The sequence below is a fragment of the Elephas maximus genome, chromosome 24 (genome assembly GCF_024166365.1).
Source record: "Elephas maximus indicus isolate mEleMax1 chromosome 24, mEleMax1 primary haplotype, whole genome shotgun sequence".
NCBI classification, from domain to species: Eukaryota; Metazoa; Chordata; class Mammalia; order Proboscidea; family Elephantidae; genus Elephas; species Elephas maximus.
The window spans coordinates 13,272,606-13,289,049 of NC_064842.1; positions in this window are offsets into that span (position 1 = coordinate 13,272,606).

Below are 16,444 nucleotides of genomic sequence, written 5' to 3' on the forward strand. Positions count from 1 at the left end.
ACAACCTGCGTTATGCAATGACACAACCTTGATTGCTGGAAGTGAAAAGGACTTGAAGCACTTACTAATGAAGATCAAAGACCACAGCCTTCAGTATGGACTGCACCTCAACATAAAGAAAACAAAAATCCTCACAAGTGGACCAATGAGCAACATCATGATAAAGGGAGAAAAGATTGAAGTTGTCAAGGATTTCATTTTACTTGGATCCACAATCAACAGCCATGGAAGAAGCAGTCAAGAAATCAAATGATGCATTGCATTGGGTAAATCTGCTGCAAAGGACCTCTTTAAAGTATAGAAAAGTAAAGATGTTACCTTGAAGACTAAGGTGCGCCTGACCCAAGCCTTGGTATTTTCAATCACATCATAGGCATGTGAAAGCTGGACAATGAATAAGGAAGACTGAAGAAGAATTGATGCCTTTGAATTGTGGTGTTGGCAAAGAATATTGAATATACCATGGACTGCCAAAAGAATGAACAAATCCGTCTTGGAAGAAGTACAACCAGAATGCTCCTTAGAAGCAAGGATGGCGAGACTGCATCTTACATACTTTGGACATGTTGTCAGGAGGGATCAGTCCCTGGAGAGGAACATCATGTTTGGCAAAGTACAGGGTCAGTGGAAAAGAGGAAGACCCTCAACAAGGTGGATTGACACAGTGGCTGCAACAATGAGCTCAAGCATAACAACGATTGTGAGGATGGCCCAGGACCATGTAGTGTTTCGTTCTGTTGTGCATAGGGTCGCTATGAATCAGAACCGACTTGATGGCACATAACAACAACAACCCTCTTTAGACTAGGGTGACATATGATCCCATAGGCAAGGATCATATCTTATTCAGATTTGTAGCCCTCCTGCCCAACACACTTCCAGCACATAGTAGGTGCTCAGTAATGTTTGTTGATCCTAGCAAACATTTGATTATCTAGATATTCTAACATGACATAAAAGCCACTCATTTAAATGCATCGTCCAACCTGGTATAAATGCTAAAAAAAAATCCACATGGCAATAAAAACAAATCAAACAAAAACAAAAAAGAGAGACAGGAAGAAACCAAAGTCTCTATTTTAATTACCACAATGCAAACAGGAACTTTCAGACGTTAAAACGTGGCCGGTCCCCAGTGAGTCTCCCCGCTCCTAATGTTGGGCTATAATTACATTTGCTGATGTCTGCATGTTGTTATTTGTATTTCCATATTTGTGTTTGCACAGTTGGCAGCGTTCCCAAGGAAGACTTTCCTGTCTGAGCCCAGAGCCCACTGCCGGCTGCTCCTCTCCTGGAAGGGCTGCTGAGCTCACCACACAGCTGAGCCCCTCCAGGTGACGCAGGGCCCTGCCATCAGCCACAGGCTTTCTTCCCAGTCTCTCTGTCTCGCTCTCGTTCTTCCTCCTCCTTTCCCCTTCCTCTTCCTCCCCTCCCCCTGCTCTCTCATTTCTGGGAAAGCATGTATTAGAATCATGTGTGTGATAGATAATAGCCCTGTTACAGCCGTGAGTGCTTCCTCTGTGTAATTACGAAGTGCATTGTTGTGTAATTCAGAAATTAATCAGTAGTAAATGTTTTTAAGATGCAGGTGGAGGTGGGGGCCTACTGCGCTCTATCAGCCATGCACCTGCCTTGCTATTCAGCTCCAGGGGAGCGTTTTCAGGTGTCACCCAGGGCTGCTCCCCATAAAGGGCACTCCCCAGGGCTTCTGTGGTTCTTGAGGTTGGTCCTCTCTTCCTCACCCTTGGTGGGGAGGTTAGCTCCAAAGGCCCCAGGCTGGCTACGTATTCAGGTGCTTTGGCCCGCTGCTGGGCAGCAGCCACAGAAGGTTCTCTCAGCTGCCCAAGGAGCTCTCTGGGCCCTTCCAGGCCAGGAAATGGTTGAGATAGATGTTGCCAAGCAACCTGAGCCTCAGGGAGTCCAAGAACCTTGCCCTATTTGGGGAGTAGTCTGAAATGATTTCCCTCTGATAGAGAAAGGAAAAGTTAGTGCTTAACATAGACAGGATCTTGGAACAAAAGACAGGAATAAGCAAGGAACCTGTCGCTCCCTGACCCAGGCTGTCCTGCAGGGCTGCAATGACAGCCTCAAAGCCGCAGAGTAGCTCCCAACCCTCCACAAGAGACAAACGGGCTTCTCCAAACAGGCTCTGTCTTTTCCCACCCCTCCCATCACTGACGCTGCTCCCTCCACCTGAATACCTTTCCCTCTCGTTTTCCAGTGACTCACAAGATTCTTATAATATGTTGTTGTGGTTGTCAGTTGCCAGCCAGTAGGCTCTGACTCATGGTGACCCCACATACAATAGAATGAGATGTGGCCCCGTCCTGCACCATCTTCACCAGCATCGGTATACTGGAGTCCATTGTTACAGCCACTTTGTATTTTGAGTACCTTCCAGCCTAGCGGGCTCATCTTCTAGCACTGTATCAGACAACGTTCCTTTGTGATCCAAAGGGTTTTCAGTGACTAATTTTTGGAAGTAGTGCACCAAGCCTTTCTTCCTAGTCTGTCTTAGTCTGGAAGCTCTGCTGAAACCTGTCTACTGTGGGTGACCCTGCAGGTGTTTGAGATATCACTAGCATAGCTTCCAGTATCACAGCAACATGAAAGCCACCACAGTATGACAAACTGACAGACAGGTGATGAACCTAGAATATCTGCACACACACACAAAAAAAAACCCAAACCAAACCTGTTGCTGTCGAGTCGATTTCAACTCATAGCAACCCTATAGGACAGAGTAGGACTGCCCCACAGTGTTTCCAAGGAGTAGCTGGTGGGTTTAAACTGCCAACCCTTTGGTTAGCTGCCATAGCTCTTACCAATGTGCCACATAGAATATAGCTGATGCTTAATATTTACTGAGTGAATGAATGAAGTTCCATCTGTCAAAGTCCTACCCACGCTTCAAAGCTCAGTACCACTGCATAAAGCCAGCTCTGCTCCCTAAGAGAGCATTGCCCTCTCTCCTCTTGGCTGACCTGACTTTCTGTACCTCTGTCCAGCACTTATGTTCTTTCAAATTATTATTCCTTATGTATGGGTCTGTCTCCCCATTCGACAGTAAGTTTCTCGGGCAGGGACCTGTCTTATTCATCTTTACAACCCCTCCCTTTAACTCCCTTTAACTCCCAGGGCCTGACACACAGTTGGAGCTTAAGAAATGTTTGTTGATTGAATTACTGAGTCAAATTTAAGAGAGCAAATTCAGGATGGTAGGGTGATTCCACTCCCGGTTCCCCGAGGAGCGTCCCGTGCTCACTGGGTAAGTCGACTGTGCAAACCCATCATTAGTGGCCACGAAGCTCCAGAACAGACTCCCTAGCAAGCCCTTCCAGAGCATAAGCTGGACGGTTTTGACTACGGGATCATTTTGACTGGAGTTTTATCACCAGATCGTGTCTCTCCTAATCCTCCCTTCCTTGTTGAACTGAGCTCCATTCCACAAGTCTAAATCGAAGGGTCACAATATGCACAGAACAACAGTACCTTCTACAACCCTGGAGATTTCCCACCAGCTTCCCTCTGCTTTTACTCACAGAGCCATCGCCTTCAGCAGAGACTCAGAAGCTGACTCTCCTGGGCAGTGGCCCTCCCCTGGGCCCAGCGCCATCAGAGCTCCGAGGGGCCAGGGCAGGCACAGCCCTATCCCCATGGTAAAAGGATCGCTTGGTGGCACCTCAACTCTGAGGATGTTGCTGAACCTCAAGAATGTCTGTTTTAGGCCTCAAATTGATCAGCCAAAGGGAAACCCAGCAGGCAAGGCTCAAAATATATATAACAACAACAACAACAAAAATAATAATAACTGCACTTACGGTATATTTCCTAGGAAAAGACACTATTCTGTGCGCTTTCTGGGTGTATATGAACTGCCAACCTTTCAGTTAGCAGCCATGTGCAAATTGTTTGTGTCACCAAGGGACCCTAATCCTTAAAACAATCACATAAGGTATTATTATTAGCATCCCATTTTACAGATGAGGAAGCTGAGGCACAGAGAAACTAGCAGTAAGATGGCAATCTAGGAAATCTATAGAAATCTGCTTGAAGATGGAGGAGGGTAGTGATTAGTGTTTAAATGAATGACTGAGTGATGTGAAATTCCAGCCCAGAAGGCCCCAACCCTTTTGGAGAGGTCTGAAGGGCAACCTTCCCCTTTATCAACTAGCTGCTTCTGTAACACCCAGAATAACTCACGAAGGCCTCAACTGAGTTTATTCTCCTTGTGAGTTTCTCTGTCACTGTTGGAAGCTGGTGGCCAGGCTGCGTGTTCTCTGTGTTCTCTGGCCTCCAGGGAACAAGGTGGCCTACAGAAGCACCTTGAGGATAACCTCCTTCTTTTGTGTTTACTGATGCTGTCTTTTCTCTGAAAGCTGGGGCTCCTGGAGGGAGCAAGAAGTAGGGAAGAAAGGATTCAGAAGGAGGAAGAATTCTAGAGGCAGGAAGGAGATGCTCCCAGCAGGGACCTGCTCCCCACTCCTAGTCGGGGGCTGAGGAAAAACAAAGACCAGGGCCGGCCTCCAGAGAGAAGGCTCCCCAGCCCAGGCACTGCTGGAATCAACATTGATTAGGAGACGCCACCTCCAAGGGCAAGCAGGCTCGGACGGCAAGGACATCAGTGGCAATGGTGGTGGAGTGAAAATTAGACTCCCTTTTTCCCATTTTCCAGTGCCAAGTAAACCATCCCGATTCCTGTGTGGCCTGGGGAGATGGAGGAAGCCTGCTGGGATCAGATCTCTATGTAACATTTAATTAGACTGAAAAATATGTAGAGCTAAGTCATATTGCCAGCATTTTTTTTTAAAGCTGAATTATTTATTAACTGTCCAATGACATGGAAAAAGGGGATGACTGCTCCAGATTAAAAGATGTAAGGTGAGGATTTTGTCTGAATCCCCATTCAAAAAACCTACTGGAAAAATGCTTTTGGAAGTCAAACAAGGAAATTTGAATATAGATTGCCTGCTGTTGTTAGGTGCTGTCAAGTAGGTTCTGACTCATAGCGACCGTATGTGCAACGGAACAAAACCCTGCCCAATCCTGCACCACCCTCACAATCGTTTCTGTGATTGAGCCCATTGTTGCAGCCACTGTGTCAATCCATTTTGTCAAGGGTCTTCCTCTTTTTCACTGACTCTCTACTTTACCAAGCATGATGTCCTTCTCCAGGGACTGGTCTCTCCTGATAACATGTCCAAAGTACTTGAGATGAAGTCTCGCCATTCTTGCTTCCAAGGAGCACTCTGGCTGTATTTCTTCCAAGACAGACTTATTTGTTATCCTGGCAGTCCATGGTATGTTCAATATTCTTCAGCAACACCACAATTCAAAGGCGTCAATTCTTCTTTGGTCTTCCTTATTCATTGTCCAGCTTTTGCACACGTATGAGGTGACTAAAAATACCGTGGCTTGGGTCAGGTGCGCCTTAGTCCTCAAAGTGACATCTTTGCTTTTTAACACTTTAAAGAGGTCTTTTGCGGCAGATTTGCCCAACGCAATGCATCGTTTGATTTCCTGACTTCTGCTTCCACGGCTGTTAGATACGACTTAAGAATTATCCTCAAGTTTGTTAAGTTGGATAATATTGTCGTGACTCTGTAGTAAACAGGCCTTTTTTAGAGGAACATAATACAGATTAAAATACCATGATACTTGTGACTTTAAATTTCTTCAGCAAAAAATGATACAACTGTCTAATTCAATTAGTAAAAACATAAGCCTTGAGTATCGTGCTCGTTTAAGATTATATATAGATGAGACCAAATTGACAACAGTAACTCCAAAGCACTGATGAGAAGGCCACGGGTACAGGGAGTCTAAGTTAATAGAGGAGAAACCATTTGAGTAGAAAGAGTTAGAGTTTTGACACAAAGTGAAGAGTGTACCCATTGTCATTGAACCGTACGGATATTAGTTGTTGAATGGGTTCGTGTTTTGCTCTGTATACTTTCACCAAAAATAAAATAAATACTCTGAATGATAAAACAGATACAGGAAATGTTAAAAACTGCTAAATCTAATTGATAATATATGGACCTTCAGCATGCTGTTCTCTTTTGTTTATACTAAAAATTGTTCATAATACAAATTTTCAAAAAGTAAAGGTTTTAGTTAATTAAAGGATCTCCACAGACTCGGTCATAAAGAGAAATAAAGTCCTGGCCCATGCTACAACATGAACAAGCCTTATAGTCAGGGAAATAAGTCAATCACAAAAGGACAAATACTGTACAATCTCACTTATGTGAAATGGCAAGAACAGGCAAATGTGTAGAGACCAAAGTTTATTAGCTGTGACCAGGGTCTGGAGGAAGGGGACAAGGAGGGGCCGTTGGCTGGGACGCGGTGAGTTTCTGTTTGGGGAGCTGGCGAGTTTGGCAATGATCATGGATGATGGTTGCACATGATTTATGTAACTGATATCACTAAATTATATGCCTGAAAAATGTTGGCTTGGCAAATGCTGTGTTGCATATATTTTATAATAAATAAAAAAAAAAGATCTCCCCAGGATGCTCCCCTGAAGCATCACAGGGAGATGGGAGAAGCATCATCGGCCTTCCCTGGAGCATCACAGAAGTCAGCCTTCACTAGCCCTCAAGCAGCTCAGTGGCTGGGACAAAATCCTGCGCCTTATTTCCATCCCCCCAACAGTCCTACGCTCAATCTATCGGTGAACGGAGCACAGGCCTCCCAATATTTTGAGAAGGCTACATCTGTCTCCACAACTTGCAAACTACAAATCACTGCCTTTCCCCGTTGGTGGGCCCTCTTTCTCCACGCAGCTGCCACCGACTAGTGACTAATGCTATCCTTCCCAAAGACCAAATCCAGTGAGATAGATAGAGCTCATACATGGCGAGTTGCCCATCAGACAGAATGGAAGGCAGATGATACTCAGAATGTTTCTCTCCATCCTTGCTGCACCACAGAGTCCTGCATGGTAACACCACCTATATCTTGAAACTAAAGAGTACGGAAGGCAGCAGATAAGCCTCCCCTCCTTCGGTCCTTTCTGATGCTATCTTCTCTGAATTGCAGAAAGAGGTCAGTGAGTGTCTTAATTCCCTGCTGTCAATGATGTGAACTCTCAAGGTCAACCACACCCACAGATCAAAAGAAAGGGTTGATATACAAAAGAGGACAGGGATCAGGGACTTGGGACTCCCAGAGGAAGCAGTGGGCTGGGGTGTGATGAAATGATCATGCCCCGGAGTAGAGCCAGAAGCACTTGCAGGGTAGGGGGCTCTAGGGAACTGAAACATCTAAAGCTGAGAAGATGCTGGACATCTGAGAACTAGGCAGGTTGAAGCTTGAAGTGAGAAGAAAGTAAACTTAAGTCAGCCTAATCAGGCAGAGAAAGCAACCACAGTCTGAGGAAGAGAAGACTTTGTTCTATGGCTCTGCTGTCCCACACAGAAGAGTAGCTGGCATCAGAGAGGAGCCAAGAGCCAGAGCAAGACCACCCAGGTGAGGTGGGCAAGCCTCTGCCAGTTGTGATGAGGGTGATGAACGGCTCCTGCAGGGCCTGGCTACTGAGACACTGGGTGGGAAAAGCCTCCTGTTGCCCGTGGAAGGGCTGTCTGCCTGATTCCCCCGGCCCAGCTCAAAGCTGCTTCTGGGATTGTGTGTCATTACCGAAGCCCTGCCTGGGCAGGTGGGAGAGAAGAAAGCTAATCCTGACTCTGCACTCTCGCAGGGAAGAGGCTCGCTGGAGATGGCCTTGCTGGTGTGAAACTACCCAATGTATACAATACACCCCAAATGCCTCTTATCTGAAAGTCAGCTGCCATGTTCCAGCTCTCAGCTGGGTCTAGGGGCTGGATGGGGACATGTGTTTCCTTATGGGTACTAAGGAGGAAACACAACATGCTTTTAAGAAGTGAAGTAAATTGGCTCGTAGGCTAGGAGGACGGTTGTGCTTGGATGAATAGTGACCCCCCGCGGTTGCCCCTCCAGCTGACTTAAGCCCCCACTGAGCTGCTCTGGACTCTCCTTACAGAAGATGGGGGATCCAAGAGCATTCACAGGCTTCACACAAATCAGACCAGCTGACATGGGAGTCAGCTCATAGGAGGCATGGTGGGAGGGGGCAGGAGGAGCTCCACAGGAGCCATCTCTGTCCCCAGAGCTCCCCAGCCTTCACACCCCCCCCCCCCACACCCAGAGACTGGCTTTAACACATCCACACATCAGCAGCATTCCCTTTGGGGCTCCTTCGGCCTGGAACTGTGTCATCTGGGACCGACCACGGCACGTTCATCCTCTACTGGAAACACAATGCGGGCATGTGCTCTATGGAAGCCTCTTCACTTGCAAAGGGAGGGACACCTTTTTCATTTATTGAATGCCTACTTTGTGCCATGCACTGTTCTAGGCTCTGGGGGAACCAGAAAAACACCACTCTGCATTCACAAACTATCCAACTGGAATAGGCAAGACAGATAATTAAGCATGTTAGTACAAGAAAGAGTGGCGAGTGCAGGAGGCTGTGGGATGGATCCCTGGATTCAAGGAGAGACTGATCCCTCCTGAGATGCCAAACTTCTAGGGTCCATGAAAAAGCAATACCTAACAACAACATCCCCCACGTGTCTGTCAGTTTGTTGTACTGTGGGGACTTGTGTGTTGCTGTGATGCTGGAAGCGATGCCACTGGTATTCACATACCAGCAGGGTCACCCAATGGAGGACAGGTTTCAGCTGAGCTTCCAGACTAAGACAGACTAGGAAAAAGGACCCGGCAGTCTACTTCTGAAAAGCATTAGCCAGTGAAAACCTTATGAATAGCAGCAGAACATTGTCTGATATACTGCTGGAAGATGAGGCCCCCAGGTTGGAAGGCACTCAAAAGATGACTGGGGAAGAGCTGCCTCCTCAAAGTAGAGTCGACCTTAATGACGTGGATGGAGTAAAGCTTTTGGGACCTTCATTTGCTGATGTGGCACCACTCAAAATAAGAAGAAAAGCTGCAACCATCCATTAATAATTGGAACCTGGAATGTACAAAGTATGAATCTAGGAAAATTGGAAATAGTAAAAAATGAAATAGAATGCATAAACATCGATATCCTAGGCATTAGTGAGCTGAAATGGACTGGTATTGGCCATTTTGAATTGGACAATCATATAGTCTACTATGCTGGCAATGACAGCTTGAAGAGGAATGGTGTTGCATCCATCGTCAAAAAGAATGTTTCAAGATCTATCCTGAAGTACATCGCTGTCAGTGATAGGATAATATCCATATGCCTACAAGGAAGACCAGTTACTACGACTATTATTCAAATTTACTCACCAACCACTAGGGCCAAAGATGAAGAAATAGAAGATTTTTATCAGCTGCTGCAGTACGAAATTGATCGAACATACAATCAAGATGCACTGATAATTACTGGTGATTGGAATGCAAAAGTTGGAAACAAAGAAGAAGGATCAGTAGTTGGAAAATATGGTCTTGGTGATAGAAACAGTGCCAGAGATCAAATGATAGAATTTTGAAAGACCAATGACTTCTTCATTGCAAATACCTTCTTTCACCAACATAACTGGAGACTATACACATGGACCTCGCCAGATGGAACACAGAAATCAGATTGACTACATCTGTTGAAAGAGATGATGGAGAAGCTCAATATCATCATTCAGAACAAGGTCAGGGGCTGACTGTGGAACAGACCATCAATTGCTAATATGCAAGTTCAAGCCGACACTGAAGAAAATCAGAGGAAGCCCATGAGAGCCAAAATATGACCTTGAATATATCCCACCTGAATTTAGAGACCATCTCAAGAATAGATTTGAGGCATTGAACACTAGTGACCAGACGAGACCAGACGAGTGGTGGAATGACATCAAGGACATCATCCATGAAGAAAGCAAGAGGTCATTGAAAAGACAGGAAAGAAAGAAAAGACCGAGATGGATGTCAGAGGAGACTCTGAAACTTGCCCTTGAGCGTCGAGCAGCTAAAGCAAAAGGAAGAATTGATGAAGTAAAAGAACCGAAGATTTCAAAGGGCTCCTTGAGAAGACAAAGTGAAGTATTATAATGACATGTGCAAAGAGCTGGAGATGGAAAACTGAAAGGGAAGAACACGCTCGGTGTTTCTCAAGCTGAAAGAACTGAAGAAAAAATTCAAGCCTCGAGTTGCAATAGTGAAGGATTCCATGGGGAAGATATTAAACGACACAGGAAGCATCAAAAGAAGATGGGGAGGCGGGGCCAAGATGGCAGACTAGGTAGAAGCTACCTCAGATCCCTCTTGCAACAAAGACTTGGAAAAACAAGTGAATCGATCATATACATGACAATCTACGAACCCTGATGATCAAACACAGATCTAAAGAGTTGACCTGAGTGACAAGGGAGCAAAAAGCTGCATCTTGAAGCAGCGACTGCTTCTGGAACTAGCGACATGCACCACAGCCTTGAGCCCTCGCGGTTCCCGGGTGTGGAGTGGCGGGGCTGATTATGACTTGCTGAGGTGGGTCAGGCATGGGACACAGCCCTAACCCCTAGCACCCTGGGGTAACCTCCGTAGAGACTCAGCCAGCGCAAGCAGGCTGCACACTGACAGGGCTAACGAGAGAACGAGCAACCACAGGGAAGCAGCAACTGTTTTTGGAGCCTGGAGCCAGCGTCCCAGTCAGAAAACCTTGGTGCCAGGCTTTGGACTGGGCACAGGGGAGCTGAGCACGGCATCCCGAGACAGTGCAAACACGGGACGCAGCCCTAGCCCCCAGAAGTGACCTCGGGGGAAGCCCAGCCAGTGAATGCAGGCAGCGCTGCAACGTGGCTGACAGGAGGAGAAATCACCAGGGGCATCGACTGATTTTGGAGCCTGGAGTGTGGCTTCCCAGCCAGGGAACCTTGGTGCTGGGCTTTGGACTGGGAGTGGAGGAACTGACCACGGCTTCTGAGACAGCACAAGCACGGGACATGGGCCTGACCCTCGGGGGCAATCTTGACCTAGCCAATGCACACAGGCTACATACCCCTCGGGAATCTCAGATAAAACAGTCATCACCAAGCAAGATAAGTAACTTTGTCTATATTCCGGGGTGCTACTCTCTCCTATCTATCTGATCCCTCCCCTTCCCTTCCCAGGCAGCTTCATTAACATTGGAATTTCCTGGGCCAGAGAGTGAAGTGCTCTGCAGTTTTGTTTTGATTTTTTTCTTTTCCTAACCCATTCTCCTGCCCTGAGAGAAGCAGCTACAAAAAACCCAGGGACCAAAAATCCTTCCCTGACTTCCCAAAATTGGACTAAAAATACAGAACCAGCTCCAGCCAAGCATATGAGATCCACAGTCTTGGGCTTTCATCCCTACAGGCAACAAGGTGGCTAATATAATGCAAAGGCAATTCTGATAGTGATCTGACTGTAATTGTTTCAGCAGATTACTGGAAAGACAAATTTCCCAGATCTGATATCTCTACCTATTAAGCAGAACCCTCACTGACCCACAATGGGGAACTGAGGGCTGAAGATCCACCCAAACCACCTAGCCTCCTGCCATAGGGGTCTGAGGATAGTGACACCTACCAATCTGTAGAGGTACATGCATTGGGTGCCTAAAGTACAGCCGCAGAGCCCACCCACCAAAGTGCTTTAGGAATAGAGACACACCTACCTCACTAGCACTTGGGAGAAGTCTGTCTGCATCCTGCTCCCCCCCCCCGGAGTGTGACCCCCTGCTGCTACTAGAATCTGGTACACACAACTATCACCACTACTCCTCTAAGTGAATAGGTGACAGTCTACACCACACACTTGGTGACTGAAAATCAGGTTCTACTCAAGAATAGTGAAGAGACTCTTAGGTTTATATATCTGGTAACAGCCCAAACTAGCTGGTAAGAGGACATAAGTGATTCAAAGGCTACAACAATCAAGACAGCGCAATCTAGTAGACCATCCACATATATTGAAAGAAAACAAAACAAGATAAGACTCAGTGAGCAAATATAAAATAAATCATTACAATTTCTTATAGATGGCTCAGAGACAGCAGTCGATATCAAACCACATAAAGAAGCAGACCATGATTGCTTCTACAACTCCCCAAACTAAAGAATCAAAATCTTTCCCAAATGAAAATACAATCCTGGAATTGCCAGATGCAGAATATAAAAAACTAATTTACAGAATGCTTCAAGACATCAGGGATGACCTCAGGAATGAAATAAGGCAATCTACAGAAAAAGCCAAGGAACACACTGATAAAGCAGTTGAAGAAATAAAAAAGATTTTTCAAGAACATAGTGGAAAAATTAAGCTGCAAGAATCCATAGGGAGACAGCATTCAGAAATCCAAAAGATTAACAGTAAAATTACAGAATTAGACAACTCAATAGGAAGTCGGAGGAGCAGAATCGAGCAAATGGAATGCAGAGTGGGGGAGGTGGAGGATAAGGCAATTGACACCAATATAGTTGAAGAAAAATCAGATAAAAGAATTAAAAACAAATGAAGAAACCCTAAGAATCATGTGGGACTCTACCAAGAATACTTGCGTGTGATTGGAGTTCCAGAACAGGGAGGGATAACAGAAAATACAGAAAGAATAGTTGAAGATCTGTTGGCAGAAAACTTCCCTGACATCATGAAAGATGAAAGGATATCTATCCAAGATGCTCATCAAACCCCATTTAAGATTGATCCAAAAAGAAAATCACCAAGACATATTATCATCAAACTTGCCAAAACCAAAGATAAAGAGAAAATTTTAAAAGCAGCCAGGGATAAAAGAAAGGTCTCCTACAAAGGAGAATCAATAAGAATAAGTTCAGGCTACTCAGAAGAAACCATGCAGTCAAGAAGGCAATGGGATGACATATATAGAGCACTGAAGGAGAAAAACTGTCAGCCAAGGATCACATATCCAGCAAAACTCTCTCTCAAATATGAAGGACAAAATAAAACATTTACAGATAAACACACGCTTAGAGAATTTGCAAAAACCAAACCAATGCTACAAGAAATACTAAAGGAAATTGTCTGGTCAGAAAACCAATAATATCAGATGCCAGCACAACACAAGGTCACAGAACAGAACATCCTGATATCAACTCAAATAGGGAAATCACAAAAACAAATAAAGATTAATTTTAAAAAGAAAAAAATGCTCAAAACGGAATCATTGAAGTCATTATGTAAAAGATCACAATAATCAAAAAGAGGGACTAAATATAGGAGGCATAGAACTGCCATATGGAGAGGAAAACAAGGCAATATAGGACAATACAAGTTAGGTTTTTACTTAGAAAAATAGGGATAAATATTAAGGTAACCACAAAGAGGTCTAACAATTCCATAACTCAAAATAAAAACCAAGAAAAACATAACGACTCAGCAAACATAAATTCGACTACTATGAAAATGAGGAACACACAATTTACAAAGAAAAATGTCTCAGCACAAAAAAGTAAGTGGAAAAATGAAATTGTCAACAACACACATAAAAAGGCATCAAAATGACAGCACTAAACACATAAAAAACACATACTTATCTATAATTACCCTGAATGTAAATGGACTAAATGCACCAATAAAGAGACAGAGAGTCTCAGACTGGATAAAGAAACAAGATCCGCCTATATGCTGCCTACAAGAGACACACCTTAGACTTGGAGACACAAACAAACTAAAACTCAAAGGATGGAAAAAATATATATCAAGCAAACAACAAGCAAAAAAGAGCTGGAGTAGCAATATTAATTTCTGACAAAATAGACTTTAAAGTTAAATCCACCACAAAGGATAAAGAAGGACACTACATAATGATTAAAGGGACAATTGACCAGGAAGATATAACCATATTAAATATTTATGCACCCAATGACAGGGCTGCAAGATACATAAAACAAACTTTAACAGAACTGAAAAGTGAGATAGACACCTCCACAATTATAGTAGGAGACTTCACACACCACTTTCGGAGAAGGACAGGACATCCAGTAAGAAGCTCAATAGAGACACGGAAGACCTAATTACAACAATCAACCAACTTGACCTCATTGACTTATACAGAACTCTCCACCCAACTGCTGCAAAGTATACTTTTTTTTCTAGTGCACATGGAACATTCTCTAGAATAGACCACATATTAGGTCATAAAACAAACCTTTGCAGAATCCAAAACATTCTCTAGAATAGACCACATATTAGGTCATAAAACAAACCTTTGCAGAATCCAAACCTTTGCAGAATCCACAGCATCTTCTCAGACTACAAGGCCATAAAAAGTGGAAATCAATAACAGAAAAATCAGGGAAAAGAAATCAAATACTTGGAAACTGAACAATACCCTGCTGAAAAAAAGACTGGGTTATAGAAGACATTAAGGAGGGAATAAAGAAATTCATAGAATTCAACGAGAATGAAAATACTTCCTATCAAAACCTCTGGGACACAGCAAAAGCAGTGCTCAGAGGTCAATTTATATTGATAAATGCGCACATACAAAACGAAGAAAGAGCCAAAATCAGAGAACTGTCCCTACAACTTGAACAAATAGAAAGTGAGCAACAAAAGAATCCATCAGGCACCAGAGGAAAACAAATAATAAAAATTAGAGCTGAACTAAATGAATTAGAGAACAGAAAAACAATTGAAAGAATTAACAAAGCCAAAAGCTGGTTCTTTGAAAAAATTAACAAAATTGATAAACCATTGGCTAGACTGACTAAAGAAATACAGGAAAGGAAACAAATAACCCAAATAAGAGATGAGATGGGCCACATCACAACAGACCCAACTGAAATTAAAAGAATCATATCAGATTATTACGAAAAATTGTACTCTAACAAATTTGAAAACCTAGAAGAAATGGATGAATTCCTAGAAAAACACTACCTACCTAAACTAACACAATCAGAAGTAGAACAACTAAATAGACCCATAACAAAAAAAGAGATTGAAAAGGTAATCAAAAAACTCCCAAAGGAAAAAAACCCTGGCCCGGACGGCTTCACTGCAGAGTTCTACCAAACTTTCAGAGAAGAGTTAACACCTCTACTACTAAAGGTACTTCAAAGCATAGAAAATGGTGGAATACTACCTAACTCATTCTATGAAGCCACCATATCCCTGACACCAAAACCAGGTAAAAAAAGACATCACAAAAAAAGAAAATTACAGACCTATATCCCTCATGAACATAGATGCAAAAATCTTCAACAAAATTCTAGCCCATAGAATTCAACAACATATCAAAAAAATAATCCACCACGACCAAGTGGGATTTATACCAGGTATGCAAGGCTGGTTTAATATTAGAAAAACCATTAATGTAATCCACCATATAAATAAAACAAAAGACAAAAACCACATGATCTTATCAATTGATGCAGAAAAGGCATTTGACAAAGTCCAACACCCATTCATGATAAAAACTCTCAGCAAAATAGGAATTGAAGGAAAATTCCTCAACATAATAAAGAGCATCTATACAAAGCCAACAGCCAACATCAGTCTAAATGGAGAGAGCCTGAAAGCATTTCCCTTGAGAACAGGAACCAGACAAGGATGCCCTTTATCACCGTTTATTCAACATTGTGCTAGAGGTTCTAGCCAGAGCAATTAGGCTAGACAAAGAAATAAAGGGCATCTGGATCAGCAAGGAAGAAGTAAAATTATCTCTATTTGCAGATGACATGATCTCATACACAGAAAACCCTAAGAAATCCTCCAGAAAACTACTGAAACTAATACAAGAGTTCAGCAGAGTCTCAGGTTACAAGATAAACATACAAAAATCACTTGGATTCCTCTACATCAACAAAAAGAGCATCAAAGAGGAAATCACCAAATCAGTACCATTCACAGTAGCCCCCAAGAAGATAAAATACTTAGGAATAAATCTTACCAAGGATGTAAAAGACCTATACAAAGAAAACTACAAAGTACTACTGCAAGAAACTAAAAAGGACCTGCATAAGTGGAAAAACATACCTTGCTCATGGATAGGAAGACTTAACATAGTAAAAATGTCTATTCTGCCAAAAACCATCTATACATACAAAGCACTTCTGATCCAAATTCCAATGGCATTTTTTAATGTGATGGAGAAACAAATCTCCAACTTCATATGGGAGGGAAAGAAGCCCCGGATAAGTAAAGCATTACTGAAAAAGAAGAAGAAAGTGGGAGGCCTCACTTTACCTGATTTTAGAACCTCTTATACAGCCACAGTAGTCAAAACAGCCTGGTACTGGTACAACAACAGGCACATAGACCAATGTAACAGAATTGAGAACCCAGATATAAATCCATCCACATATCAGCAGCTGATATTTGACAAAGGCCCAGTGTCAGTTAATTGGGAAAAAGATAGTCTTTTTAACAAATGGTGCTGGCATAAATGGATATCCATTTGCAAAAAAAATGAAACAGGACCCATACTTCACACCATGCACAAAAACTAACTCCAAGT